We start from the raw sequence: 14,828 nt of genomic DNA on the forward strand, positions 1-14,828 counted from the left end.
TGGAGAGGACAGGTTATATACTGGAGATTATGTTTGAGGAGGTATCAGGAGATTAGGGCAGAGATGTATGTAGGGGACAGGTTATATACTGGAGATTATGTGTGGGAAGGTATCAGGAGATTAGGACAGAGATGTATGGAGGGCACAGGTTATATACTGGAGATTATGTGTGGTGAGATATCAGGACATTAGGGCAGAGATGTATGGAGAGGACAGGTAATATACTGGAGATTATGTGTGAGGAGGTATCAGGAGATTAGGACAGAGATGTATGGAGAGGACAGGTTATATACTGGAGATTATGTGTGGGGAGTTATCAGGAGATTAGGACAGAGATGTATGGAGAGGATAGGTTATATACCAGAGATTATGTGTTGGGAGCTATCAGGAGATTAGGACAGAGATGTATGGAGAGGACAGGTTATATACTGGAGATTATGTGTGAGGAGTTATCAGGGAATTAGGGCAGAGATGTATGGAGAGGACAGGTTGTATACTGGAGATTATGTGTGAGGAGGTATCAGGAGATTAGAGCAGAGATGTATGGAGAGAACATGTTATATACCGGAGATTATGTGTGAGGAGATATCTGGGGATTAGGACAGAGATGTATGGAGAGGACAGGATATATACTGGAGATTATGTGTGAGGAGGTTTCAGTAGATTAGGGCAGAGATGTATGGAGAGGACAGGTTATATACTGGAGATTATGTGTGAGGAGGTATCAGGAGATTAGGGCCGAGATGTACGGAGAGGACACGATATATAATGGAGATTATGTGTGGGAGGTATCAGGAGATTAGGACAAAACTGTATGGAGAGGACAGGTTATATACTGGAGATTATGTGTGAGGAGGTATCAGGAGTTTAGGACAGAGATGTATGGAGAGGACAGGTTATATACTGGAGATTATGTGTGAGGCGTTTATCAGGAGATTAGGGCAGAGATGTATGGAGAGGACAGGTTATACACTGGAGATTATGTGTGAGGGGTTTATCAGAAGATTAGGGCAGAGATGTATGGAGAGGACAGGTTATATACTGGAGATTATGTGTGAGGAGGTATCAGGAGATTAGGGCAGAGATGTATGGAGAGGACAGGTTATATGCTGGAGATTATGTGTGAGGAGGTATCAGGAGATTAGGGAAGATATGTATGGAGAGGACAGGTTATTTACTGGAGATTATGTGTGGGTAGATATCAGGGAATTAGGGCAGAGATGTATGGAGAGGACAGGTTGTATACTGGAGATTATGTGTGAGGAGGTATCAGGAGATAAAAACAGAGATGTATGGAGAGGACAGGTTATATACTGGAGATTATGTGTGAGGAGGTATCAGGAGATTAGGGCAGCGATGTATGGAGAGGACAGGTTATATACTGGAGATTATGTTTGAGGAGGTATCAGGAGATTAGGGCAGAGATGTATGTAGGGGACAGGTTATATACTGGAGATTATGTGTGGGAAGGTATCAGGAGATTAGGACAGAGATGTATGGAGAGGACAGGTAATATACTGGAGATTATGTGTGAGGAGGTATCAGGAGATTAGGACAGAGATGTATGGAGAGGACAGGTTATATACTGGAGATTATGTGTGGGGAGTTATCAGGAGATTAGGACAGAGATGTATGGAGAGGATAGGTTATATACCAGAGATTATGTGTTGGGAGCTATCAGGAGATTAGGACAGAGATGTATGGAGAGGACAGGTTATATGCTGGAGATTATGTGTGAGGAGGTATCAGGAGATTAGGGTAGAGATGTATGGAGAGGACAGGTTATATACTGAAGATTATATATGAGGAGGTATCAGCAGATTAGGGCAGAGATGTATGGAGAGGACAGATTATATACTGGAGATTATGTGTGAGGAAATATCAGGAGATTAGGACAGAGATGTATGGAGGGGACAGGTTATATACTGGAGATTATGTGTGGGGAGCTATCAGGAGATTAGGGCAGAGACGTATGGAGAGGACAGGTTATATACTGGAGATTATGTATGAGGAGGTATCAGGAGATTAGGGCAGAGATGTATGGAGGGGACAGGTTATATACTGGATATTATGTATGAGGAGGTATCAGGAGATTAGGGCAGAGATGTATGGAGAGGACAGGTTATATACTGGAGATTATGTGTGGGGAGTTATCAGGAGATTAGGACAGAGATGTATGGAGAGGATAGGTTATATACCAGAGATTATGTGTTGGGAGCTATCAGGAGATTAGGACAGAGATGTATGGAGAGGACAGGTTATATACTGGAGATTATGTGTGAGGAGGTATCAGGAGATTAGGACAGAGATGTATGGAGAGGACAGGTTATATACTGGAGATTATGTGTGAGGAGGTATCAGGGGATTAGGACAGAGATGTATGGAGAGGACAGGATATATACTGGAGATTATATGTAAGGAGGTATCAGGAGATTAGGACAGAGATGTATGGAGAGGACAGGATATATACTGGAGATTATATGTAAGGAGGTATCAGGAGATTAGGACAGAGATGTATGGAGAGGACAGGATATATACTGGAGATTATATGTAAGGAGGTATCAGGAGATTAGGACAGAGATGTATGGAGAGGACAAGTTGTGTATGTGACGCGCCCCCTGGGCCATATTCTTTAAGGGAATACCCGGAGCCGGATCAGATGGGGGTTGTAGTCTCCGAGTGGCTGTGACCCGGTCCGTGCCCAGGGTGTCAAGCTCAGTGTGTGGCAGTCCTTACTGATGTTACTAAAGTTCTTTTATGTCGACTACGCCACCCGTTGAATTGCGGTCACTACGGCCGCCGCTGCAGCAGGGTCCGCTGAGGCTGATGGTGTTGGTGCAGCTTAGGTAGTATAACCCCCAACGGGAGGGGTATAGCCTCAGGGGGGTCAGGTGCAGAGGATGGTGGTTGTGGAGGTGCAGGGATGATGGTAATGAGAGTCAGAGTCGGGTTGTGCAGTTCAGGGTTCTTTACTTACTGCAGATGTTCCGGTCACTCCGGCCTTGAGTGACCACCCGAGCCGTGCTGCGTCCACCAGGTCCTGGACTCGGCCAACCCCCAAGTAGTTCTGGAGCGTGGTTCTGAGCTCCCGTTCTGTCCTGTCCTCGTCTCTGGCCTTCCCCACCAGGGATCCACCTATGTCCGGCTCCCTCGGGCCTCTTGTTGGCGAACCCTTTTGCCTCTGGGTTCCCTGACCCTATGCGTGGTCTGCCTTCCGGGTGGATATGGTGGGTGGCCGTGGCAGATGCTGCCCACGGCCTCCGGTCTCTGGCTGAGGTATGCTGTAGCCCCCACCAGTTTGGGATCCGGTACCCTGTTGCCAACTCTTCACCCTGTGGTTGTATTTGGGGTCTCAGAGTTCCTTCCTTCTCCCCCTCTGGGTCTTTCTTTCTCCTCTCTCTCTCTCTTGGGCTGGGGCTGCTCTGCTCTTCTGCTCTCTTCCTCTGCAAAGACTCACAGACTGACTGACTGTGGCTGACTGACTGACCCTGATCTTAGATGGTTCTGTAGCACCCTGAGGATTCGGCTGCTACAGGGGTATTGCACCTCAACCCAGAGGTGTGGTATTCCACTCCCGGGTAGGAATGGAGTGTGGAACTGAGCTCGGTTAGCTGCATGCACTACATACATCCCATTTCCGAGGAGCAGACCGACGGTACTCCCACTTAGAAATGTGCAGGTACGACCGAGTCTGTTCCTGGCTGGAGTGGGAGGGGGGTGGAACATCCCATGTAGTGTAGGGGCAGATAGGGGGAGCAGCCTGGGTAAAGTTAGGAGCTCATTGGGTGCTGGTCACCTGAGCTCACACATAGAGGGATATATAAGGTGGGCACCAACTAGAATCAGGGTCAGACGCAGAGAGTCAGAGGCAGAGAACAAGTCAGCTGCAGAGGAGCAGACAGCAAGCAGAGAGAGGAAGTCAGCCTGCAGCAAGAGAGAGACCCTGAGTGAGAGAGGAGCAAAGAAGGAGTACCCAGAGGGGGAAGACTGAAGGGACCCAAGAACCCAAATTAGAGCACCGGGTGAGGAGTCAGCATCAGGGTACCGGAACCCAAGCTGGTGGGGGTAAAAACACTCCCCAGCCAGAGACCGGAGACCGTGGGCAGCGTCTGCCACGGTCACCCATCACATCCACCCCGAAGGCACACCACATGAAGGGTCAGGGAACCCAGGGCCAAGGGTGTCCCAACAGAAGGCCCGAGGGAGCTGGACCTAGGTGGATCACTGGTGGGGACGGCTGAAGAAAGGACAAAGGGAGAGCTCAGGGCCACGCTCCGGACTTGTTTGGGGGTTGGCTGGATCCAGGACCTGGTGGACGCAGCACGGCTCGGGTGGTCACTAGCAGCTGGAGTGACCAGTACAACATCTGCAGTAGGTAAACACCCTTAACTGCACAACCCGACTCTGTCTTCACTGCCGTCTGCACTACACCACCACAACCCCCATCCTCTGCGCCTGTCCCCTCTGAGGCTATACCCCTCCCGTTGGGGGTTATCTCACCAAGCTGCGCACCCACCATCAGCCTCAGTGGACCCTGCTGCAGCGGCGGCCACAGTGACCGCATCACAACGGGTGGCGTAGTCGACACAAGGGAACTTTAGTAGCATCTGTAGGACTGCCACATAACACTGAGCTTGACGCCCTGGGCACGGGACCGGGTCACAGCCGCTCGGAGACTACAACCCCCCCCCCCATCTGATCCGGTGCCGGGTATTCCCCTCAAAAAGGAATATGTCCCAGGGGGCGCGTCAACTTTGGCGTAGTCGGCAGGATTACGTGCCCGCAACACCCGGGTACTGCGTGCCTGAAGAAAAGTGCAAGTTTACCTTAGAAAGAAGTCTCCCGCCGGTTCCGGAGGGTCCACGCCATCGGACTCCATCACCAGTCGTTTCCCGCCGATTGTCCGCCATTTCCAACTTGTTCCCGCCATCTGCAGAGTTTCCCGCCACTGGGCGACGCTTCCCGCCAAAACCGCAGATTTCCCGCCTTGGAAGAGCAGCGGACGCCATTATGGGCGTGCCAAAGGAGGGCAGGAGGCCACCTCCCATCGTGGGCCAGGACAGAAAATGGCGCCAAAAGTGGAAACCGCCCCCACCAACAGAGACTGTGATGTTGGAGGTGTCTGTCAGCGTGAAAGAACTACCCCTGGAGCTGACAGTCACCGAGTTGCCCCGGGACCGCCCTCGAAGTGGGAGGAGACGAAAGAAAAGAACGAAGATGGGTGCCGCCTGGAGCAGTCTGGAGCGAGCGCACCCGGAGGCAAGAGGTTTAACGAAGAATATCGGAGGAGCTCACCCGGAGATGGAGAGAAAGCAGAACAGCACCGGCCCGCTGGCCAGGAGTCTGCTAGAGACCGAGGAAGGAGGGCAGAGCAGCACCGGCCCGCTGGCCAGGAGCCTGCCGGAAGCAGAGCAGAGCAGCACCGACCCGATGGTCAGGAGCCTGCTAGAGTCCACAACCCCGCTAGGTCTAGCGGAGATCTTAGCGCAGCTCCCCCGAGACCGGGAGTGTGCACAAACTGCCCTGGAGGGCCTCGCAAGGAGGATGGCCCGGGTACAGCGTGAGATACTGGCGGAGTGGAGCCGGGAGATGGCCCAGCAAGCAGAGACCAGTCAACGGAGCACGCTACCCTGGAAGAGGAAGCAGACCGCCTCTGAGGATGGCGCGGGAGGACCCAAGGCCGGAGACGGCGCCGAGGAGGGAGCCGAACGCAGGGAGGCAGGTAAAGGGGACGCCTATACCCCAAGCCGTGACACCGCTTACCTGCCCCAGCTCCCCGTCGCAGAGCCCGAAAGTCCCCCTGCTGTGCCCGTAGCCGCCATGTCACCGCTATGGACTAGGCCCCGACCGGAAGCCGCCGCAGCGACCCCTGTGACGTCACGCGCCTCGATCCGGAGCGTGACAAAGCAGGAATTACCACCAGCCTGGTCGCAAGGCCTAGTACCCCCGGGCGCCGAATCACCAACAGCGCCCCCTACCTCCGCGGAGCCTCCGGCCTGGCCGCAAGGCCAGGTAGCCCAGGGCGCCGCCGTCCTAACGGTGCCCTTCACCTTCCAGGTGCCCCAGGCCTGGCCGCAAGGCCTGGGCAACCCGGGCGCCACCACCACCGCGCCCGCACCCGTAAAACCAAGGGTGCCACACCTGGGGGAGGACTTGTTCAGCCAGCTCACATGGCCGGACGGGTCTGAAGTAACACCATATCACCAAGAAAAAGCAGGAGGGAGCCGTCGTTGAGGACGGGAATAGAGACTGTATATAGTTGCCCGTCGGGGCACAGTGAACCGTTGCTGCTAAAATAGTCCCCGTTGGGACCAGTGAACTGTTAACCCGTTAACCCCTTCATCCTACAGGCTGAGGACTGTGAGCAGCCATTCCCTTCCCTCTACCTGGCCGAGGACTGAGAGCGGCCAACTTCCCCTGTATATAGTTGCGCGTCCTAAAGCGCCCCCTACCGGTTTTATAGAAAAACCAGATTTTCTAAGAGACTGTCGCACTTTTCCCGGACACACGTTGCACAGTGTCCGGAGGAGGAACCTGAAACAAGAAACGACGAGAAAGTTTTATCTACTAAGATATGTTATTTATATAATGTTTTTTATATGTTTTATATGTTTATATGAAAATTTTGTATGTTTTTGGTGTTATTTATGTCTTACAGCCCGAGGACGTGCTGTGATTTACCAGGGGGGAATGTAGCACCCTGAGGATTCGGCTGCTACAGGGGTATTGCACCTCAACCCAGAGGTGTGGTATTCCACTCCCGGGTAGGAATGGAGTGTGGAACTGAGCTCGGTTAGCTGCATGCACTACATACATCCCATTTCCGAGGAGCAGACCGACGGTACTCCCACTTAGAAATGTGCAGGTACGACCGAGTCTGTTCCTGGCTGGAGTGGGAGGGGGGTGGAACATCCCATGTAGTGTAGGGGCAGATAGGGGGAGCAGCCTGGGTAAAGTTAGGAGCTCATTGGGTGCTGGTCACCTGAGCTCACACATAGAGGGATATATAAGGTGGGCACCAACTAGAATCAGGGTCAGACGCAGAGAGTCAGAGGCAGAGAACAAGTCAGCTGCAGAGGAGCAGACAGCAAGCAGAGAGAGGAAGTCAGCCTGCAGCAAGAGAGAGACCCTGAGTGAGAGAGGAGCAAAGAAGGAGTACCCAGAGGGGGAAGACTGAAGGGACCCAAGAACCCAAATTAGAGCACCGGGTGAGGAGTCAGCATCAGGGTACCGGAACCCAAGCTGGTGGGGGTAAAAACACTCCCCAGCCAGAGACCGGAGACCGTGGGCAGCGTCTGCCACGGTCACCCATCACATCCACCCCGAAGGCACACCACATGAAGGGTCAGGGAACCCAGGGCCAAGGGTGTCCCAACAGAAGGCCCGAGGGAGCTGGACCTAGGTGGATCACTGGTGGGGACGGCTGAAGAAAGGACAAAGGGAGAGCTCAGGGCCACGCTCCGGACTTGTTTGGGGGTTGGCTGGATCCAGGACCTGGTGGACGCAGCACGGCTCGGGTGGTCACTAGCAGCTGGAGTGACCAGTACAACATCTGCAGTAGGTAAACACCCTTAACTGCACAACCCGACTCTGTCTTCACTGCCGTCTGCACTACACCACCACAACCCCCATCCTCTGCGCCTGTCCCCTCTGAGGCTATACCCCTCCCGTTGGGGGTTATCTCACCAAGCTGCGCACCCACCATCAGCCTCAGTGGACCCTGCTGCAGCGGCGGCCACAGTGACCGCATCACAACGGGTGGCGTAGTCGACACAAGGGAACTTTAGTAGCATCTGTAGGACTGCCACATAACACTGAGCTTGACGCCCTGGGCACGGGACCGGGTCACAGCCGCTCGGAGACTACAACCCCCCCCCCCATCTGATCCGGTGCCGGGTATTCCCCTCAAAAAGGAATATGTCCCAGGGGGCGCGTCAACTTTGGCGTAGTCGGCAGGATTACGTGCCCGCAACACCCGGGTACTGCGTGCCTGAAGAAAAGTGCAAGTTTACCTTAGAAAGAAGTCTCCCGCCGGTTCCGGAGGGTCCACGCCATCGGACTCCATCACCAGTCGTTTCCCGCCGATTGTCCGCCATTTCCAACTTGTTCCCGCCATCTGCAGAGTTTCCCGCCACTGGGCGACGCTTCCCGCCAAAACCGCAGATTTCCCGCCTTGGAAGAGCAGCGGACGCCATTATGGGCGTGCCAAAGGAGGGCAGGAGGCCACCTCCCATCGTGGGCCAGGACAGAAAATGGCGCCAAAAGTGGAAACCGCCCCCACCAACAGAGACTGTGATGTTGGAGGTGTCTGTCAGCGTGAAAGAACTACCCCTGGAGCTGACAGTCACCGAGTTGCCCCGGGACCGCCCTCGAAGTGGGAGGAGACGAAAGAAAAGAACGAAGATGGGTGCCGCCTGGAGCAGTCTGGAGCGAGCGCACCCGGAGGCAAGAGGTTTAACGAAGAATATCGGAGGAGCTCACCCGGAGATGGAGAGAAAGCAGAACAGCACCGGCCCGCTGGCCAGGAGTCTGCTAGAGACCGAGGAAGGAGGGCAGAGCAGCACCGGCCCGCTGGCCAGGAGCCTGCCGGAAGCAGAGCAGAGCAGCACCGACCCGATGGTCAGGAGCCTGCTAGAGTCCACAACCCCGCTAGGTCTAGCGGAGATCTTAGCGCAGCTCCCCCGAGACCGGGAGTGTGCACAAACTGCCCTGGAGGGCCTCGCAAGGAGGATGGCCCGGGTACAGCGTGAGATACTGGCGGAGTGGAGCCGGGAGATGGCCCAGCAAGCAGAGACCAGTCAACGGAGCACGCTACCCTGGAAGAGGAAGCAGACCGCCTCTGAGGATGGCGCGGGAGGACCCAAGGCCGGAGACGGCGCCGAGGAGGGAGCCGAACGCAGGGAGGCAGGTAAAGGGGACGCCTATACCCCAAGCCGTGACACCGCTTACCTGCCCCAGCTCCCCGTCGCAGAGCCCGAAAGTCCCCCTGCTGTGCCCGTAGCCGCCATGTCACCGCTATGGACTAGGCCCCGACCGGAAGCCGCCGCAGCGACCCCTGTGACGTCACGCGCCTCGATCCGGAGCGTGACAAAGCAGGAATTACCACCAGCCTGGTCGCAAGGCCTAGTACCCCCGGGCGCCGAATCACCAACAGCGCCCCCTACCTCCGCGGAGCCTCCGGCCTGGCCGCAAGGCCAGGTAGCCCAGGGCGCCGCCGTCCTAACGGTGCCCTTCACCTTCCAGGTGCCCCAGGCCTGGCCGCAAGGCCTGGGCAACCCGGGCGCCACCACCACCGCGCCCGCACCCGTAAAACCAAGGGTGCCACACCTGGGGGAGGACTTGTTCAGCCAGCTCACATGGCCGGACGGGTCTGAAGTAACACCATATCACCAAGAAAAAGCAGGAGGGAGCCGTCGTTGAGGACGGGAATAGAGACTGTATATAGTTGCCCGTCGGGGCACAGTGAACCGTTGCTGCTAAAATAGTCCCCGTTGGGACCAGTGAACTGTTAACCCGTTAACCCCTTCATCCTACAGGCTGAGGACTGTGAGCAGCCATTCCCTTCCCTCTACCTGGCCGAGGACTGAGAGCGGCCAACTTCCCCTGTATATAGTTGCGCGTCCTAAAGCGCCCCCTACCGGTTTTATAGAAAAACCAGATTTTCTAAGAGACTGTCGCACTTTTCCCGGACACACGTTGCACAGTGTCCGGAGGAGGAACCTGAAACAAGAAACGACGAGAAAGTTTTATCTACTAAGATATGTTATTTATATAATGTTTTTTATATGTTTTATATGTTTATATGAAAATTTTGTATGTTTTTGGTGTTATTTATGTCTTACAGCCCGAGGACGTGCTGTGATTTACCAGGGGGGAATGTAGCACCCTGAGGATTCGGCTGCTACAGGGGTATTGCACCTCAACCCAGAGGTGTGGTATTCCACTCCCGGGTAGGAATGGAGTGTGGAACTGAGCTCGGTTAGCTGCATGCACTACATACATCCCATTTCCGAGGAGCAGACCGACGGTACTCCCACTTAGAAATGTGCAGGTACGACCGAGTCTGTTCCTGGCTGGAGTGGGAGGGGGGTGGAACATCCCATGTAGTGTAGGGGCAGATAGGGGGAGCAGCCTGGGTAAAGTTAGGAGCTCATTGGGTGCTGGTCACCTGAGCTCACACATAGAGGGATATATAAGGTGGGCACCAACTAGAATCAGGGTCAGACGCAGAGAGTCAGAGGCAGAGAACAAGTCAGCTGCAGAGGAGCAGACAGCAAGCAGAGAGAGGAAGTCAGCCTGCAGCAAGAGAGAGACCCTGAGTGAGAGAGGAGCAAAGAAGGAGTACCCAGAGGGGGAAGACTGAAGGGACCCAAGAACCCAAATTAGAGCACCGGGTGAGGAGTCAGCATCAGGGTACCGGAACCCAAGCTGGTGGGGGTAAAAACACTCCCCAGCCAGAGACCGGAGACCGTGGGCAGCGTCTGCCACGGTCACCCATCACATCCACCCCGAAGGCACACCACATGAAGGGTCAGGGAACCCAGGGCCAAGGGTGTCCCAACAGAAGGCCCGAGGGAGCTGGACCTAGGTGGATCACTGGTGGGGACGGCTGAAGAAAGGACAAAGGGAGAGCTCAGGGCCACGCTCCGGACTTGTTTGGGGGTTGGCTGGATCCAGGACCTGGTGGACGCAGCACGGCTCGGGTGGTCACTAGCAGCTGGAGTGACCAGTACAACATCTGCAGTAGGTAAACACCCTTAACTGCACAACCCGACTCTGTCTTCACTGCCGTCTGCACTACACCACCACAACCCCCATCCTCTGCGCCTGTCCCCTCTGAGGCTATACCCCTCCCGTTGGGGGTTATCTCACCAAGCTGCGCACCCACCATCAGCCTCAGTGGACCCTGCTGCAGCGGCGGCCACAGTGACCGCATCACAACGGGTGGCGTAGTCGACACAAGGGAACTTTAGTAGCATCTGTAGGACTGCCACATAACACTGAGCTTGACGCCCTGGGCACGGGACCGGGTCACAGCCGCTCGGAGACTACAACCCCCCCCCCATCTGATCCGGTGCCGGGTATTCCCCTCAAAAAGGAATATGTCCCAGGGGGCGCGTCAGTTCCCACCTTTTATACTCCCTCTATGTGTGAGCTCAGGTGACCAGCACCCAATGAGCTCCTATCTTTACCCAGGCTGCTCCCCCTATCTGCCCCTACACTACTGGGATGTACCACCCCCCTCCCACTCCAGCCAGGAACAGACACTGTTGTACCTGCACATTTCTAAGTGGGAGTACCGTTGGTCTGCTCCTCGGAAATGGGATGTGTGTAGTGCATGCAGCTAACTGAGCTCAGTTCCACACTCCATCCTTACCCGGGAGTGGAATACCACACCTCTGGGTTGAGGTGCAATACCCCTGTAGCAGCCGAATCCTCAGGGTGCTACATATGTTTCATACATTTTTTATTTGCACAAAGGGTCCATTCTGTAGTATTGCTTTATTATTACGACAGGACTCAGAAGTGACAGTGCTATTTTCCTTCCACAGATTATGTGCTACAGATTGGATACGGCAGCTGAGACCGTCTTCTATTCAAAAAACATTCAAGTTTTCATGAACTGTGAATGTGATTCTTTTTCTTCTATCTATTCCCTGAAGGCTCAGATGTGGTGGAATTAGGCAGGTCGAGGGTTAAAAGTGAACTGTTTATATTCATGGTAAAAAATCAGAATACACTGATGATAAACAGATACATTTTCATGATAATTTGGATACATTTTAATATTGCATCAAATTAGGGCAGTAAATGGTCCTGGTTGTTCCTCTCTGGCAATACCTAGTTTACTGCTTACTCCTCTACCCGGCTTGTGAGCCATGAGTTGCACTGATTGGGTCATTGTCTCTAGTGGGCTTCGCCTTTTGGTTTGCCTGCATTTCTGCCGCCACGTCGCTGGCTATTGAGGTCATCTCTAGTGGTAAAATGAATGGATAAGAGCCGTCTAGGGAAAAGTATAGATCCACAGACTATTGTGAACAGTGTCACACACGAGGTGCTTGGATACTCCTGCTCAGCAGTACCCCATCCATGTAGATTAATTGTGATACAGACTTTTAAGGACCAAGAATTGCCACTTACCGCAGCTGGAGACGGTCGATGAGCAGAGTCAGACGCTTCAGCTGTATTTCTGCTTATCTGCTGTCTCGATGAGTTTTACCTTTCTCAGCACCTATTTATGTGAACCCATGATGAGCAACTTCCTGCAGTGTTTCGCCACTCGCAAAGAAAAGTAATCGAAAAGAAAAAAAAACATGATGTGTTCTTCACTACAACATACAATGCTGTAGCCTTAAACGATGCCACCGTACAGTGCTGCCATAGTGTGCACCTCAACACTGCGTCCATACTGGGCAGCTAAATAATGCTTCCATACTGGGCAGCTAAATAATGCTTCCATACTGTGCAGCTAAATAATGCTTCCACTCTGGACACCTAAATAATGCTACCATACTAGAAACCTAAATAATGCATCCATACTGGGCACCTAAATAGTGCTTCCATACTGGGCAGTTAAATAATGCTTCCATACTGGGCACCTAAATAGTGCTTCCATACTAGAAACCTAAATAATGCTTCCATACTAGAAACCTAAATAATGCTTCCATACTAGAAACCTAAATAATGCTTCCATACTGGGCAGCTAAATAATGCGTCCATACTGGGCAGCTAAATAATCCTTCCACTCTGGACACCTAAATAATGCTACCATACTAGAAACCTAAATAATGCATCCATACTGGGCACCTAAATAATGCTTCCATACTAGAAACCTAAATAATGCTTCCATACTGGGCACCTAAATAGTGCTTCCATACTGGGCACCTAAATAGTGCTTCCATACTGGGCACCTAAATAGTGCTTCCATACTGGGCACCTAAATAGTGCTTCCATACTGGGAAGCTAAATATTGCGTCCATACTGGGCAGCTAAATAATGCTTCCATACTGGGCAGCTAAATAATCCTTCCACTTTGGACACCTAAATAATGCTACCATTCTAGAAACCTAAATAATGCATCCATACTAGGCACCTAAATAGTGCTTCCATACTGGGCAGCTAAATAATGCTTCCATACTGGGCACCTAAATAGTGCTTCCATACTGGGCAGCTAAATAATGCTTCCATACTTGACAGCTAAATAATGCTTCCACTCTGGACACCTAAATAATGCTACCATGCTAGAAACCTAAATAATGCTTCCATACTGGACACCTAAATAATACTTCCATACTGGGCAGCTAAATAATGCTTCCATACTTGACAGCTAAATAATGCTTCCACTCTGGACACCTAAATAATGCTACCATACTAGAAACCTAAATAATGCTTCCATACTGGACACCTAAATAATACTTCCATACTGGGCAGCTAAATAATGCTACCATACTAGAAACCTAAATAATGCTTTCATACTGGGCACCTAAATAGTGCTTCCATACTGGGCAGCTAAATAATGGTTCCATTCTGGACACCTAAATAATGCTTCCATGCTGGGCAGCTAAATAATGCTTCCATACTGGGCAGCTAAATAATGCTTCCGTTCTGGACACCTAAATAATGCTTCCATACTGGCCAGCTAAATAATGCTTCTGTTACGGATCCGAGTGGTGGAACCTCTGTGCTGCCGTGCAAGGAGGGACCCATAGGGGCGTAACTAAGTATCAACTCGGACCGACCCATGTCGTACGGCGGCTAACGACTCCATGACCAGGGAGGGACCGAGCAGAGGGACCAGGTGCTACTCTGGGGACGACCTTGTAAGAGAGCAGGTGACTCCCACGGGTCAGATGGCTGAGACTGACCGATACTGCAGATGGGCACAGCAGGCAGGCTGACGAGAAGTCCGGGTAGATGAACTGGCAGAGACAGCAGGCAACAGGCGGAAGTCTCTAGGTAGGCTGTCAGGTGGTCACGGCAAGTAACGGGAAGAAGCCTCCAGGTAGGCAGACTGGTGGTCACGGCAAGTGACAGGCAGGAGCCTCTAGGTAGGCTGTCAGGTGGTCACGGCAAGTGACGGGCAGGAGCCTCCAGGTAGGCAGACAGGTGGTCATGGCAAGTGACAGGCGGGAGCCTCCAGGTAGGCTGACAGGTAACAGGCAGGTGCTCCCAGGTAAGCAGGCGGGCGAGGCCCATAGACAGACTGGTGAACTGAACGGAAGACAGACTGTCGGGCTGGATTGATAGTCAGGCTGGCGGGCAGGACTAGTAGTCAGGCTAGCAGCGGGACCTGAGGGCTGAAGCAGAGGTAAGTACACTGTGCATCAACTATTGCTCGGGCACCTCCATTTTGGAGGAGGTGCCTTATATATGGGAGGACCTCCGGCAATTGGCCGGGGACTCCTTAGGGCAGCGCGCGCGGCCCCTTTAAGAGGAAGGGAGTGCGCGCGCGCCCTAAGCACAGTGCCCGGGAAGCTGCGCGCGCCGGCAGCAGAAGCAGGAAGAGGAGCGCTGAAGGACGCCGGGCAGGGAGCGCGGTGGTGAGAGGGACGGCGTCTCTGCCTGGCAGAGGGCAGAGACGTCAATGCTACAGCTTCCATACTGGGCAGCTAAATAATGCTTCCATACTGGGCAGCTAAATAATGCTTCCATACTGGGCAGCTAAATAATGCTACCATACTAGAAACCTAAATAATGCATCCATACTGGGCACCTAAATAGTGCTTCCATACTGGACACCTAAATAGTGCTTCCATACTTGACAGCTAAATGATGCTTCCATACTGGAAACAAACAGTGCTGCTATAATGTGCACCTCAACACTGCAT

At 53.1% G+C, this 14,828-nt stretch overlaps 1 protein-coding gene across 1 annotated transcript in view; it reads right to left on the minus strand.

Annotated features, from left to right (window-relative positions):
• LOC141152618 (C-X-C chemokine receptor type 6-like) overlaps positions 1-12,216 on the minus strand; it is a 218,247-nt gene extending 206,031 nt beyond the window's left edge. The window contains exon 1 of the mRNA XM_073637169.1: positions 12,142-12,216. The gene's annotated coding sequence lies outside the window, so the exon portion shown is untranslated. The remainder of the gene's footprint in view (positions 1-12,141) is intronic.
• Positions 12,217-14,828: the final 2,612 nt, after the last annotated feature.

Source organism: Phyllobates terribilis, unplaced genomic scaffold (assembly GCF_046119375.1).
Source record: "Phyllobates terribilis strain yellow unplaced genomic scaffold, ASM4611937v1 Scaffold_6__1_contigs__length_29720123, whole genome shotgun sequence".
Classification (NCBI taxonomy): domain Eukaryota; kingdom Metazoa; phylum Chordata; class Amphibia; order Anura; family Dendrobatidae; genus Phyllobates; species Phyllobates terribilis.